Below are 13,444 nucleotides of genomic sequence, written 5' to 3'. Positions count from 1 at the left end.
AATCCTTCAACTCAACTTTTTAAACAAGAGATCAAGTGAGTGAACTCAGTATTCTTATACATTGAAAAATGGTTCTTGGTGAACCTAATGTGCTGCAAAAACCATTCAAGAAGTTGTATTTTTTTTTAAGAGTTCAATCGGCTGTATCTGGGCTTTTAAGAAGCATCTTATAGAGTTAAATTATCAAGATCAGCTACTACACTGCTGGAGATCCATCCTGCGATCAGCCGTTTGAGAGAAGGGACCGAGCAATTTCCCTGTTTGCCAAAGGCTCAGTGTCCCAGACCAGAATGCACTGGTGGACTTAATTACAAAAGCTGGCCAGCACAGTTCATTATTCAAGGCTTTTTTCTGCTTTAATCAAGATGGATTTAACACTCCACTGAGCGTGTTTGTAGACCCAGACGTTTTTGAATGATTTCAAATATTGCTCTCTCTGGAATTGCTTTACTTCATGCTAGAACCCTTACCTTTACAGAACCTACAGTCTTTGATTAGCTCCATGATGTCTAAATTGTTCTTATAATATATTGCTATCAGCAGGATCTAATGTGGTCATGGTTGAAAAGGTCATGGATTTGCGATTTTGTTCATTCTCTTAGGAAAAAGCTGAGTCGCAGCAGTATTTGGATTCTGCAGTCGCAGAGCTCTCGAGTCAAACTCACATTTAACGCTTTTAATTGGTTTTGGAGAGCGACTGCAAACCTCATCATAAGACAGCACCTGCCGTCCACCCCAAACTGCAGGCCTACTGTTTTCACTCCATAGTGCCTCACAGCACGCACAGGAATGTGCTAATTATTGTCAAATCCACGCCCATTTTAAGATTTTAAACCTCCCTTCTCATCTGAGTTTGGTGCATTATATGATCATTGAATCGTTTCTCTAAAACTTTCCTTGAATAGTTCTCAAAGCTTTGAAGATCTAAAACCCAGCCCGTCTTTGTTGAAGTTAGCTGTGTCAATACGTCAATCGCTATTAGATACGTTATCAGTTTTTCCATTTTACAGTGCTTTTATTATCAGGAACTGTGTGACAGAAGTATACAAAGCCAAAGTGAGCACGTTTGAGGCTCATAAAGCTAGAACGTCTGACTGTCTGTAATACCTTATATCGATTTGCTCTGTCAACCCACTTTAGGGGTCAGGAGTTGAGAACCCCACTAACACTTTTCTAGTAAAGCAGTTCCACCCCACTTGGAGAATAAATCAAATCACACTTTAATTGTGCTTTAAGCTTTGCAACTTCCTTCCCCCTTGTGTTGAAATTCATCAAGGTTGTTTCACATGATGCCGACAGTGAGGGCTTTTAAACCAATGGCAGATGTGGTACCTTTTCCATATCAGTTTTAGGAGAAACCCAGTCTTGTTTGGTCTGGTGTAGAAATGGATTGTCTTCGTAAATGGAATGATCAATCAATGCTGTTTGAATGTATGATTTAATTCCACGTCTCGTCTCCACCTTTGAAAGGTGACCCAGCATGCACAATTGATTTAGTGCTGTATGAGTCTGTGTCGCCAGCCTCCCTCCAGACGCGTTCTGTCCCCCCTTAACTACACACACACACACACACACATACAGACACACACACACCCCACTGGGTGTTTAGACTAGTGTTGGCTTAACTTGTCCTGCTCATTCTGATTTGATGTCAGGATCGCTGCTTTTAAAAAATTGTCCAGGACTGATTAGAGTACGTTAACGCAGCTCTGGATAAGTGTAAAAGGATGATGTACCTGAAACATTGAAGCTCCTGTGCTTGGAGGAGAATTCATAGGTAGCACCTTTGAGCTTGTGCTGTTGTGATGCAATACCAGAGCTCATAGTTGACTTTAAACCTTGTTATTGTATTTATTTTATTTTATTGTGACCCTCCTTGGGACTGATTTGCAGCAATTATGGGCTAAAATTAATGAGAGCAATGTAGATTTCCTCAGAATTAATTTAATTATTTAGTTTTTTTTATTATTTAATAAGGATACCAACTTATACAGACAGTTTTATTTTATAGTTTTTAGTTATAGTTTTGTACCATGAACCATCATACTGATTACATTTAAAACAGAGGAAAATGTAGGAAAATTTAGTGTTGGGTCTCTGCCAGTTTAAGGTGGAGCTACCTATTTACAGATATAGGGGAGGGATTTGGTAATTGTTTTTGTATCCTGTTTTGTTCTAATAGATGACATTTTAAACCTGATCTAAGAACGTTTACCTTTAATCCAATTGCTTGACTTTGGGACAAAGGCAGCAACTGTTGTCAGATCAGCGAAAGAAGGTATACTTTAGATTGCTTTGCTTTGAAATCCCACTGGTATGTGTTCATCTGTTTTATTCAAATAGATGGCATTTTTACACTGACACCAGAAAACTTTGGTTGGTTTTATGACAAAGGCAGCAATACTGTTTGGCAGATCAGCAAAAGAAGGTATTTTGTGGATTGCATTGCTTTAAAAACCAACTGGCTTATGTTTGTTTGCACTTGATATCAGAACTGATTCATCTAAGTCTTGGTCCTTGAATTTTGATTTTAACAAGGTTTACCAGTTCATATAAAGAAGCATTATGGATCATAATCATGTTTATGAGTTGCACAGTTTACTGTATTAATCATATACCCATACATTCACATGCTAGTGGACACATTTAGAAGTCAGAGGTTTTAGAAGTAACAGTTTTTAAGTGACCCAATTTTTCATTTATCAGAATAAAATGTTGGAAACTGGATAAAACCAGAGAGCCCCATACCAGCATAGCTTATTTTTACTTGTGTGGTTAACCTCTATATGCCAAACATGTGGCATTCATAGTAGCCTGCAAATATATTTTTTAATTTCGTAAAATAACTACTGTTGGTTTGAAGGGGTCGGTTTTTGCCAGAGTGGTGGTGATCATTACACGTCTCATTGACTGTTACACCCTATACAGCCATAATACACTATAATTAATGTGCTAAGGCCATTACACATGTGTCTGCCAGACAAGGAAATATTACTTAAAAGATGAGAACAGAACTGCAAATGGACAGGTTATGGGCAAGTGGGAATGGGTTGGCAGCAGACCTGTATATATCTAGGTACACAAAATGATTTTTTAGGTCTTTTTCAAGCTAATGCACATGCACGTTCTAGAGTATTTTTCTATGTTCTAGGCTATGCATATGGCTCTTTTAATTAAAAGATGGTACTTCATTTATGCAGCTGCCTTATTGAGCATTAATTTTGATTTGAGTGGACCGTGATCTCCCTCTTATAACGTCTCTGATGTCATCCAATCTCTATAAAGAGTTCTGTGCTGTCATGTAAAATCAGGTCATTTGAAATGAAGTCAGTCGAGAGTGATTTGTTCTCCAGGCCTTTAAGTATCCGCTTTTATAGAAGGAACACTGGACGTATTGTGTTAGAGCGGGTAATGATCATTCAAACCTGGCATTGCGACCACATGAGGATCTCAAGAGGAGATCTGATAAGGATGAATAGACAGATGGATGATAAGGGAAAAAGAGCCATTTGGAAGAGTCCTTCTTTCTTATTCTCTAGCTCTTTTCTCTTTCTTTCCATCTAAGCCATTTCCTCTGAGACTGTTCGGATTTCAGGAAAACACTCTCTTGCGACACTAGAGGCTCCAATTCACTTTGAGGGCCTTTGGCATTCGAGACTGTGTGACCGTTAACCCTGTGAGGGTGTTCCTGCCCTCCACGGTTGAAATAGGCCAGGTCATAGTCCTGTATTAAAATAGCTGCTCTGGGTAAAGATAAGTTGTGTGGACTTACTGGCCCCTAAACAGGAAGAGTCCTTCCAATCACACAAAGGGCTCAAGCCTGTTGACACAAAGGACACTTTTAGTTTATCTAATCAATGATTTTTGTCGGCTGACTGATTGCGCTTCAAAACTGGCTGGGTGATATAAAAGTAGGCAAGGCTTTGTTGCAATGTTGTTAATGTACTTAATTATAAGGACAGTAAGTTTCCTAAAATTGTGTTAATTTACCCTTGTCTTGCAATTTGTGCATAATATGTGCATATTAATGCATTTAGATGTTTTAATGACATTTTTTGAGAAAACAAGATCAGATTCTGCTGACCTGCACAGAACTGCTCTATAACAGGGGAAAATGACTAACAAACTGTGGTCGTTATACACCATTTACCCACATTCAACCTCCTTATCAGTGTATCTGACTGCTCATGCCGGCATGGTTCAGTAATCTAGAGTGATATGACGATGTCGTTTGTGCTCAGCATTCCCACAAACCTCTGCTCTAATCCATGCAGCTGCATCGTAATGCAGCCTGTTTACATCTCATCAGGACACAGGCAGCAGCTGGACCTAAAAAAACCCTCACAAACCGGAGCATGCTCTGCGAGTGCTCAGAGTGAGGTCAGCGGATTATCACACCCTTTCACACGAGTTTCAGGTCAGCCGGTTCAGTATGAGTGTATGGATAGAGGGAGAGGCTTCTGAGTGCTGTGTCTCTCAGCTAAAGGCATGAAATTTCTAATTATATAGGGGTTATGACAGGGTTTTATATATTTATATATATATATATATATATATATATATATATATATATAGAATGACAATTAAGCACCTTACCCCCACTCTCAATACTGTAATGCAAAATAAATTATTTAATCGTTTAAATTGTGAAGTATTTTAATATTTGTTGTACTGTCTGATTTTATTAGAAGAAACACTGGTTTAAACAAATTCTATTTTTTTATTATATTGCATTGTTTTTCTATATATGATACTATATTAATTTTGTAAGATTTTTAAAGGCACAATATGTTAGATTTTTTAATTAAAATATACAAAAACTACTAGGACATTGTTATGTATTTTGCTGACTTGTGTACTTACATTATCCCAAATGTTTCAAAGAATGTTTAAATCCTGAGAAATAAGCAGTTTTAACTAGTGACACGGACTGTGTCCATAGTATCATTGTGTCGCCTGCCAATGACATCATAACACCTCGATTTCCTCAGTTTTGTTTTGTAGAAAACATGGAAATACCAAAGGTGTCATCTGTGGGGCATCGGCTGTGGGGATAAAGACCACAACTCCCATGATTCCACAGCATCATCAAACTACGCCTTTCTTTCTTTGTTTGTTTTGAATACGTGCCCTCTAGCAACGAAAACTTACATATTGTGCCTTTAAGTAAAAAAAAAAAAAAAAAAATACTAACCTGATTTTACTCTTATTTTAATTTGTGTTATAGTAATAAGAATGTAATGAGAATTATTGCTGTAATGCAAAATTCTTAATGGTTGTAATAATTTTCATTATGGTTAATATATTTTCTTCTTCTGTTTGTTTTTTTTTTTATTTTTTTTGTGAAATATGACTAAGGAATTTTTTATAAGACCCCCCCCCCCCAATTGTCTTTATTCTTTAAAAATCTATATTAGACTGAAGACATAGCTTGAACGCACTGAAAATAAATCTGTGTAGGGTTTACTTTGAAGGAATTTTCAGAAACAGCAAGTAACACAATGAATTAAATTTCATTTGCACAAAACCTTTTTGATTTTGTTTTTTTTGTTACAGTGTACTTACAGTGCACATAATTTATCTTAAAGGGATAGTCCTATAGTTCATATGGGCTTAGAATGACATGGGGTGAATAAATGATAATAGAATTTGAATTTGTGGGTGGAGTATGACTTAGGTACGGGCAACTTTAAACCAAACAGCCCGTGACAGCATTGTCATTCCAACTCCAACAACTTGGAAACAAAATCTGGCCACAATCTACTTCCATTCCATTTAAAAATTGTAACAGAGAGTAATCCAAAGCAGGGGAGGGAAACACAGCTTGGTTGGAGTGGACAAAGAAGGTCAGTGAAACTCTTACTGGGAGAGGAAGATTTCCTGTTTATTGGCACTGAATGCTTCTAGTCATGTCATGCAGTCAGATGTGGCCAACACTGATTTAAATGTACATCTGCATATCAGAAGTCACATGGGTGGTCCTCATTTCTCATTTTGGGTCATGGATTGTGTAAGTGTCTGTTTGTGTGTTCCACAGCTTTTATTGCTGGTCTGTCCGCAGATGCTGGAGATTGATGTTTATGTGGGCACCTGGTGAGGATGAAGTGTCTCTAGTAGTCACACACACACACACACACACACTCACACAGACACATGAACTCCATATGGATTCTCACATAATGAAGTGTTTATTCATTTGAGGGGTCAAAATCTTTAGGTGACTGTTCACTATCAAACACAGCTCTTCGTAATACTTGATTTTGATTGGTCAGTCGTAGCTTTCTGAGGTAAAAAAAAAAAAAGTGTGTATTGTCCCAGGGCACTGATTTCCTATACAGCTGTGCTAGTTTAAATATTCTGTTTTGTTCTCACATTATAAAATACTTTAAACTCAAACCAATAGTTCATATTTGGTTAGTATTTGATATTTCAGTCAGTTTTGTTTATTTGGTTAGTAGCCATGAAATAAGAGGGATTATTTAGTCAACTGGTCATTATCAAAAAATAAACCCCTTCAGCGGGTCAAAATTTGGTTTATTTGCCGATAATGACCAAAATACGTTTAGGAAAGTATTTTTCTCTTGCATTCTGTCTTGGTTGTCTTGCATTTTCTTTCTCCGTCTCTCTTTATGTTTACTACTTTCTTTTTCTCTTTCTTCATTCCCTTCTCTTTTCTCTTCTCTCATCTGATCCATTGACATGGAGGAATCTTCGTGAGGCCGAATACTTAAGATTCTTGGGGCGGCAGCAGTGTACACTTTTAGCTCTCACAGGAAGAGTGATGTTAGGTTTACCGTGGCCTCCCTTCTGGACTCTCACCTGTGCGCTGCTGGGGGTTTTGGGTTTCGCCGTCTGTCAGTGCTCAGCTGTGATTAAAACTGGGATCTTTCCTCAGCAGGAATGCTCAGAGATGCCAATCCATACTTCTTTATTTCATTCCATCTGTTGTATTTGCCACACTGGAGAGTGACACATGAAATCACATTCATGTTTTACTTGTCCTAGTAGCTGAGTGGATTATTTTTCTCACTGTAATCACAGTATTACCCTGGGGATATCTGTGGGTTTTATCTGTCAAAAATAAACTAAATCTTTACAGTTAAGAATTAATATTTTGCAACTACAATTAGGCACCCCAGTTCTTCAAAGTGCAGTTATTTTATCATTTTTTTCTGACTTAAATATTCTTCTTTTTTACTTTTTTATTGATATTTTAACACATAATTACTTTGTTAAAGTAATGAGAATAATGAAATCACCTTTCTGAATAATCATCACTGCAACAACACAAAATTCTTAGTGGTCCTAAAAATTTACATTTCTACATTTCTTATTGTTTATATTTATATATATATATATATATATATATAAATGGCTCTGAATTCAGTCATAGATTTAAATGGAGTATACTTAGTTCTAGTGCTTCCATTCTCAGATTAAAGTGTCAGATAGAATGATGGTCTTGTGGGATTAAGAGTGTGTGATTATTACTGACACATATTTATTGCGTGGTGAGTGGAATAGCAGTGGAAAATAAGATGAGACTGCTCTGTGGGGGTGAGAGGTGATTTTAAACAGTCTTAATTAGGTCTTGACCGGGGAATTGTCTCTCAGTCCAATTTAACCAGCATTTGACCATGTCTGTGAGTTTATTATAAAATTACTGTATAATTTGTCTTTCATAACCATTTGATTGTCATGGTAGAATTGAGAAATCCTGAATGTGAGCTGCTGTGCTCTCATTGGCTATGATATAGTGTTGAATTGGGATTAACCAAATGGAACACCATGTTTATAATGATCAGAGACTGGGAACATAAGTTGTAATTGAGCTGTAGAGAACTTTTCATTAATATAATTCATACTGTATGGTTTTACAATTATTTTATTGCACAGATGGAATTTTATGCAAAATAAAAGGCAGAGCATGTGCCGTTATAATGTCTACACAGTTCAGTATCATTTAGAGTTTGGTGTATTTTCCCAGAACGTTCTCTTGTGAAGCTTTGGAGCAGCTCTGACCCCATCCCACGGAGGGGCTCTGTTTAATGAGCTTGGCATCATTAATCAGCACACTGTCAGTAATTCACTAGATCTGCCCATCTCAAATACTTGCAGATTAAGATTTAGATCCTAGAGATGATCTGGATTCACTTTAGTTTGCTGATTTATAGTGTGAATGCCTAGAAATTAAGTCATGATCACACAATTCTCATTTCTCAGTGGATTGAACCATGTAATATGAAGAAACTCATTGTAAGTTGTTTTCAAAGTCAATAATGAGTCACTGAGAACTAGATTGAGGAGGCTATCATATTAAATGTCACTGTCCATTGTTTTCCAATAGGACACAAAATTTGTGAAGTGTTGGTCTCAGAGTCCGCCCCTGCATCCGGACCCTTTGATGCCTTCATTGAGATGCTGATTTGTGCTCTTCAGTCACCCGACACTGCATGCTTTTCGAGTGGGTGGCAATTGTCATGGAAGAAGATGAGCTCTCATCTGCTCTCATTGAAGCAATGCCAGGCCCTCCCTCTCCACCGTTGACCCTCCACCCACGATCCACCCCTCTTCCTGGTGGGAAATGGGTGGAGGTATGGCTTTGTGAGAAGATCAACTTTTTTAAAGTTCCCTGTGGATTGTGGAATTGGCCAGGAGTCGGGGGCGTATTGCAGTCCTAGGGGTGCAGAGGGATGGAATGCAAAAGGGGTGGGGCTTCACACATCCCTTGTTGTTGTTGATGTTTTTGTTGTTTCGTCTCGCCCCCACGTTCATCCACATAAGAAGGGCGAGCAGGCAGGCGGGCGTGAGTGGCGAGAGGGCATTTGTGTGGGTTCATCATTCTGTTCACAGCAGTTCATTCACATTCTGGGAGATCTGGGGGTGGGCTTGTGACTGGCACCGGGCCTTTATTTTCCATCAATGACTGCCTTACACACTGTGCCACAGACATGCACACATGCACACATTCACATTAACCTCAAACTTCTGAACATATAGAGATATAGAAGGACAGCTGAATTTGTGTAGAAATAAAACTTTGAAATGAATGACATTGATAATAAAAATAAAAATCTAAAAAAAGCATGCAGCACTTATAACCTCTGAATTGGTCATATGTGTGGCTTAAAGTCATGAATTCAAAGTTAATCCAATTTTCTAATAAATGTGCCTGGTTTTATGATGTATGATTTGTGTTATTTAAATGATTTGATAATATGAGATTAAATTTAGTAGCTTTAAAAATGTTAAATAATTTAATAATCATATTCATTTAAATGTAGCAATATTATTTCCCACTAAATATAATATTTTATATCACATTGTGGAAGTCAATTTGCTGATTAATGTTATTTTTAAGGCATTCTAAATCAAGACAACATTTGCGATTCAAACAAGCATCAAGATCTTTGAGTATAGTATGGTAATATGGTAATAATTTGGTAAAAATTAGATTAAATTAGACTTATGGTAAAATCTCATCAAAATTTAAGTCAGTTTACAAATCATTTTTTATTATTAGTGGATGTGGACTCATGGGGATTTCCACTAATTTTTTTTTTTTTTTAGAAGTTTTTTTTTAACTTCTTTTCAATTGTTTTTAAATAAATGTAATCTATATAAATTATAGAATATAATGACAAGAAAATGTTGTTGATGGTTGATGCGTAATCTTATATCGGCCCACACTTTTAATACTAAATCTATTTCTTTTTTTATTATTATTAATTTTAATTCTGAAGATGGTTGCTTCTTCTCCTGATGTACCACATCACCAAAGTAGAGGAGAGATTTTCATCTCTCTCTTTCTTTAAGGTATTGACATCTTTGTCGTTTCACCTCCAAACGTGAGAACATAGAGCATGTAGCTATTGGCCGAGACCAGAGTCCCTCAAAATACAACATGATGGGTCTTTTCTCTGATCGTGTTTGTGTTTACCCACTCCTCTGACATCAAAGTGATGCCACTCAGTAAGTAAATGCACTTTATCCCAAGTCCCATTCACACGAGCCCGTTTCCCCCCGGGCAAGGTGCACTGCTCCGGGAGACCCATCAAAGGTCTTTTGTTTAGTAAATATATAAGCCCAGGGGAGGTTTTACCACATAAGGTCCCTGTTTAACTTCTTAACTTGACCACTTGTTGCCCTGCTTAGCGTCTGAATGGTTGTTAATGAATACTTTATTGCCACTTTGCCGCATGCATCACAGTGACTTTGTTTAATTTCTCTATCCAGGCGCCATGTGGCGTTTACCAGAGAAGTGGGGAAACGGCACATTTGCATTTCCTTTCTGTGGAAAACACAAACGTGGAATGAGTACAAGTGAGGAAAAGACAGCAGTAGACTTGCACGCACAAAGACAGGGGCAGAAAGAGATTGCAAAGGAGGGTGGCATGCGTGGAAGGGGGCCGGAGTTGAATTTGTTATGGTGTTTGTGTGGTTGTCCGGGATGGGGATACAGTAGGAATCAGATTTCCCCCCAGCCCCTAAGGTTGATGCCTCAGCGATCTTCCTGCCACAGTGGTCTTGTTTGGACATGTTTAGAATTTATCTTCCATGCACACACGTGTTAATATGAGCGTTGAGTAACAGTCTATATTCTGGCTGTTGAGTAAATGTGTGCTGGTGACTCTTGGGTGTCATGAAGCTAGTGTATAATCAGGTTGTGCTCCAGATGTGTGTGGAAGCCATCATTTTTATTCTCATTGCCATTTAGAACATATCCTGACTCTGAGGTATTGCACTTGTGTGAACACATAAGTGTGTGACCACTGCCACGGGATTATGATTGTCATCACCCACTTCTGGTTTATTTTCTGTAAGAAATGACTAATAACTCCATCAATTAGCTAGTAGAACAGCTGCAGCACTGATTTTGGACTATTTAAATATCCCAGTGCTTTCAAAAAAAATTTTTTTGGAAAGTTATTTTCATATTGCATCATATTCGTGACTCACTGAAAAATGTTTTTATAGTATGTTGGACACCCAAAGAAAACCCGCCCAACAGAAATAATAATAATGTAACTCTTTTTCTAACTTGGTTTTAATATGATGAACTTCAAGCATCAAGCGATCTTTTTTTGCCATTTGACGGCAAAAGATTAACAGAAGATTTGTTGCTTTATCATGTTGCACCTTGTTAAAATGCAGTGTTAGTGATAATTCATTACTGATGTTTTCATAATGTTCAACATGCATAGAGGCAAAAAGAGCCGCGCTTGTCCCAGTGACGCTGAATTGAGTAACTTTAATTGAATGAGCAGAGATTCAGCAGCTTCTAATGACACTCCAGGGGAATGGCCAAGCAAGGTTTACTCTCATGTGTGTTTGTGTTTGCATCCCTTTATCTGTTAAGGCCAAGTTCATAAATACCTCACTGCGCATTAAATTATCCCTCAGACATATAAAAATTTTGTTTCAGTAATAATAATTCAGTAATATTAAATTTTATTCAATAATAAGAACAACAATAACAACAACAGTAATGATGAAAATAATGATAATAGTAATAATAATAATAATAATAATAATAATAATAATAATAATAATAATAATAATGACTTGGACAAATATGTCCATGATAATGAATAAACAATAAACAAATGAATATATATAAAATATTACAATTATTGGAAATATATGTTGTTTATATTAATGATAATAATTTGTACTATTTAATAATGATAATATTTATTATTATTTATGCCATTAATTATTCGTTCATTTTACCTTGCAAACTATACTTTAAATAAGTTACTTTGCCTATAGTTACCTAAAAGTGTGATTATCTGTTAAAAATACTGGTCAAAGCTATTGTGGCGGCGGTTAGACGTGTTTTGCTTGGGTTCATGTGGTTCATGCCAAATTTTCACCAGTGTTTTTCGCTCTAAATCTCTTACCTGAAGCAAAAAACCTGCTCTATATCAGGACACATTTGTCCTGCCGTGACAGACCAGCATCACTCCCTCTCGAGGTTTTGTGCCAGTTTGTATTGCCAAAGTGGTTTCAGTTCTTACCTGGAAAAAACTAACAAGTTACAGTGCTGGCATCAGCCAACCACGTCTAAGAACTGAGAGGTGACTTTAACAGCCATCATCTGTTCTGTTCATAATCTGTTATGACATTTTATTAGAATGCGGGGAAAAAAGCAGTGATCTTGTGGCTATTCTGCTGTAGCCAAGGTATTTCACCGCTCTTTACCTCCATGTGACAGAATTAATTGCTGGAAACTTCAAGTACAGCTAGATGGACGACCTCTTCTATGATTCGCTTCTTAGTTTTGACAAGCCACGGTAAGAGGGCACTCAAGTCCAGTACTGTTTAATAATCATCACATCACATATGACTGTCAAACCGGTCACGCACACCACTGGAAAATATGATGTGTTTAAAACTTGTCATCTCAGGCTCATACTCTTCTCAACATAGACTTCAATTTGTTTCTCTCTCTACGTCTCTCTGTAGGTGATTGTATTATTTCCAGTTGTGCTTATAATGGCTCGGCACGATGCAGAACTGGAGGGTTGGTTTTGGACTAGAGTCCCATCTGTTCCCAGATGGAGTCCAACATGATTTGGAGTTCACACATTTATTATTTTGATTTGAACAAGACCATTTTCTCCCATAACCAGTCTGAAGTCTCTCAGTATATGAGATTGATTTTCGCTGCAAATATAACAGATGAAAATAAGATATGTGATGAAGGTATTCAGTGACATCTCACCTATTCAGAAGGATATGAATGTTATTCTTATAATAATTTACAAATGGATTGCTTTGTTCCGTTTTTTTTTATTTTTTTAATGAATTCTCATTAGCCAATAGGTATCAATTACATCTCATTCTAGAAAGCATTTTGTTGGACTGAATTGTGAATAATAATAATAATAATAATAATAATAATAATAATAATAATAATTATTATTATTATTATTATTATTATTTTTAGCAAAAAATGATTGAAATTACTCCTTTTTGGCTGCCGTCACAAATATTTTTTCAGCTCTTTCACTATGATGAGCTATTTGTAATCCAATCAGTTCCAGAATTAATAAAATCAATTGATGCTCACATAACTCATTTCTCATTGAATTCAAGTAAAATGGTTTTTTAATGTTGTTTTATGTTAATTAATTATTTTTTAATGCCTTTGAATCCTTGGTGGCATTAACCCGAAAAGAAAAGTCTGAGAAAGTTATTGCATTTTGAGAAACATTTAGTTTCTTTTAGAATAATATTCACATTAACTCATGGGCATTTATTAAATTAAATGATAAATTTTTTCATGTTACCTCCAAGGAAAGCTAGTAAAGGAATATGCCCAAACTGTCATAAATTTAGGTTTCACACTGTATGTAGAATAAAGAAAAACACGCTTCAGAGATGTTCAACCAAAAGACTCTTTACGATCCATAAGCCAGAGCTTGCAGTGAATCCATGG

The 13,444-nt window shown here is 36.7% G+C and overlaps 1 protein-coding gene across 1 annotated transcript in view; it reads left to right on the top strand.

Moving 5' to 3' along the window:
* LOC109099044 (semaphorin-3F-like) overlaps positions 1 to 13,444 on the top strand; it is a 58,674-nt gene that overhangs the window by 3,900 nt on the left and 41,330 nt on the right. The gene's annotated exons all lie outside the window — the stretch shown is intronic.

The sequence above is a fragment of the Cyprinus carpio genome, chromosome A11 (assembly GCF_018340385.1).
Source record: "Cyprinus carpio isolate SPL01 chromosome A11, ASM1834038v1, whole genome shotgun sequence".
Lineage (NCBI taxonomy): Eukaryota > Metazoa > Chordata > Actinopteri > Cypriniformes > Cyprinidae > Cyprinus > Cyprinus carpio.
Note: the sequence above shows the minus strand (reverse complement) of the source record. Positions and strands in the feature narration are given on the sequence as shown.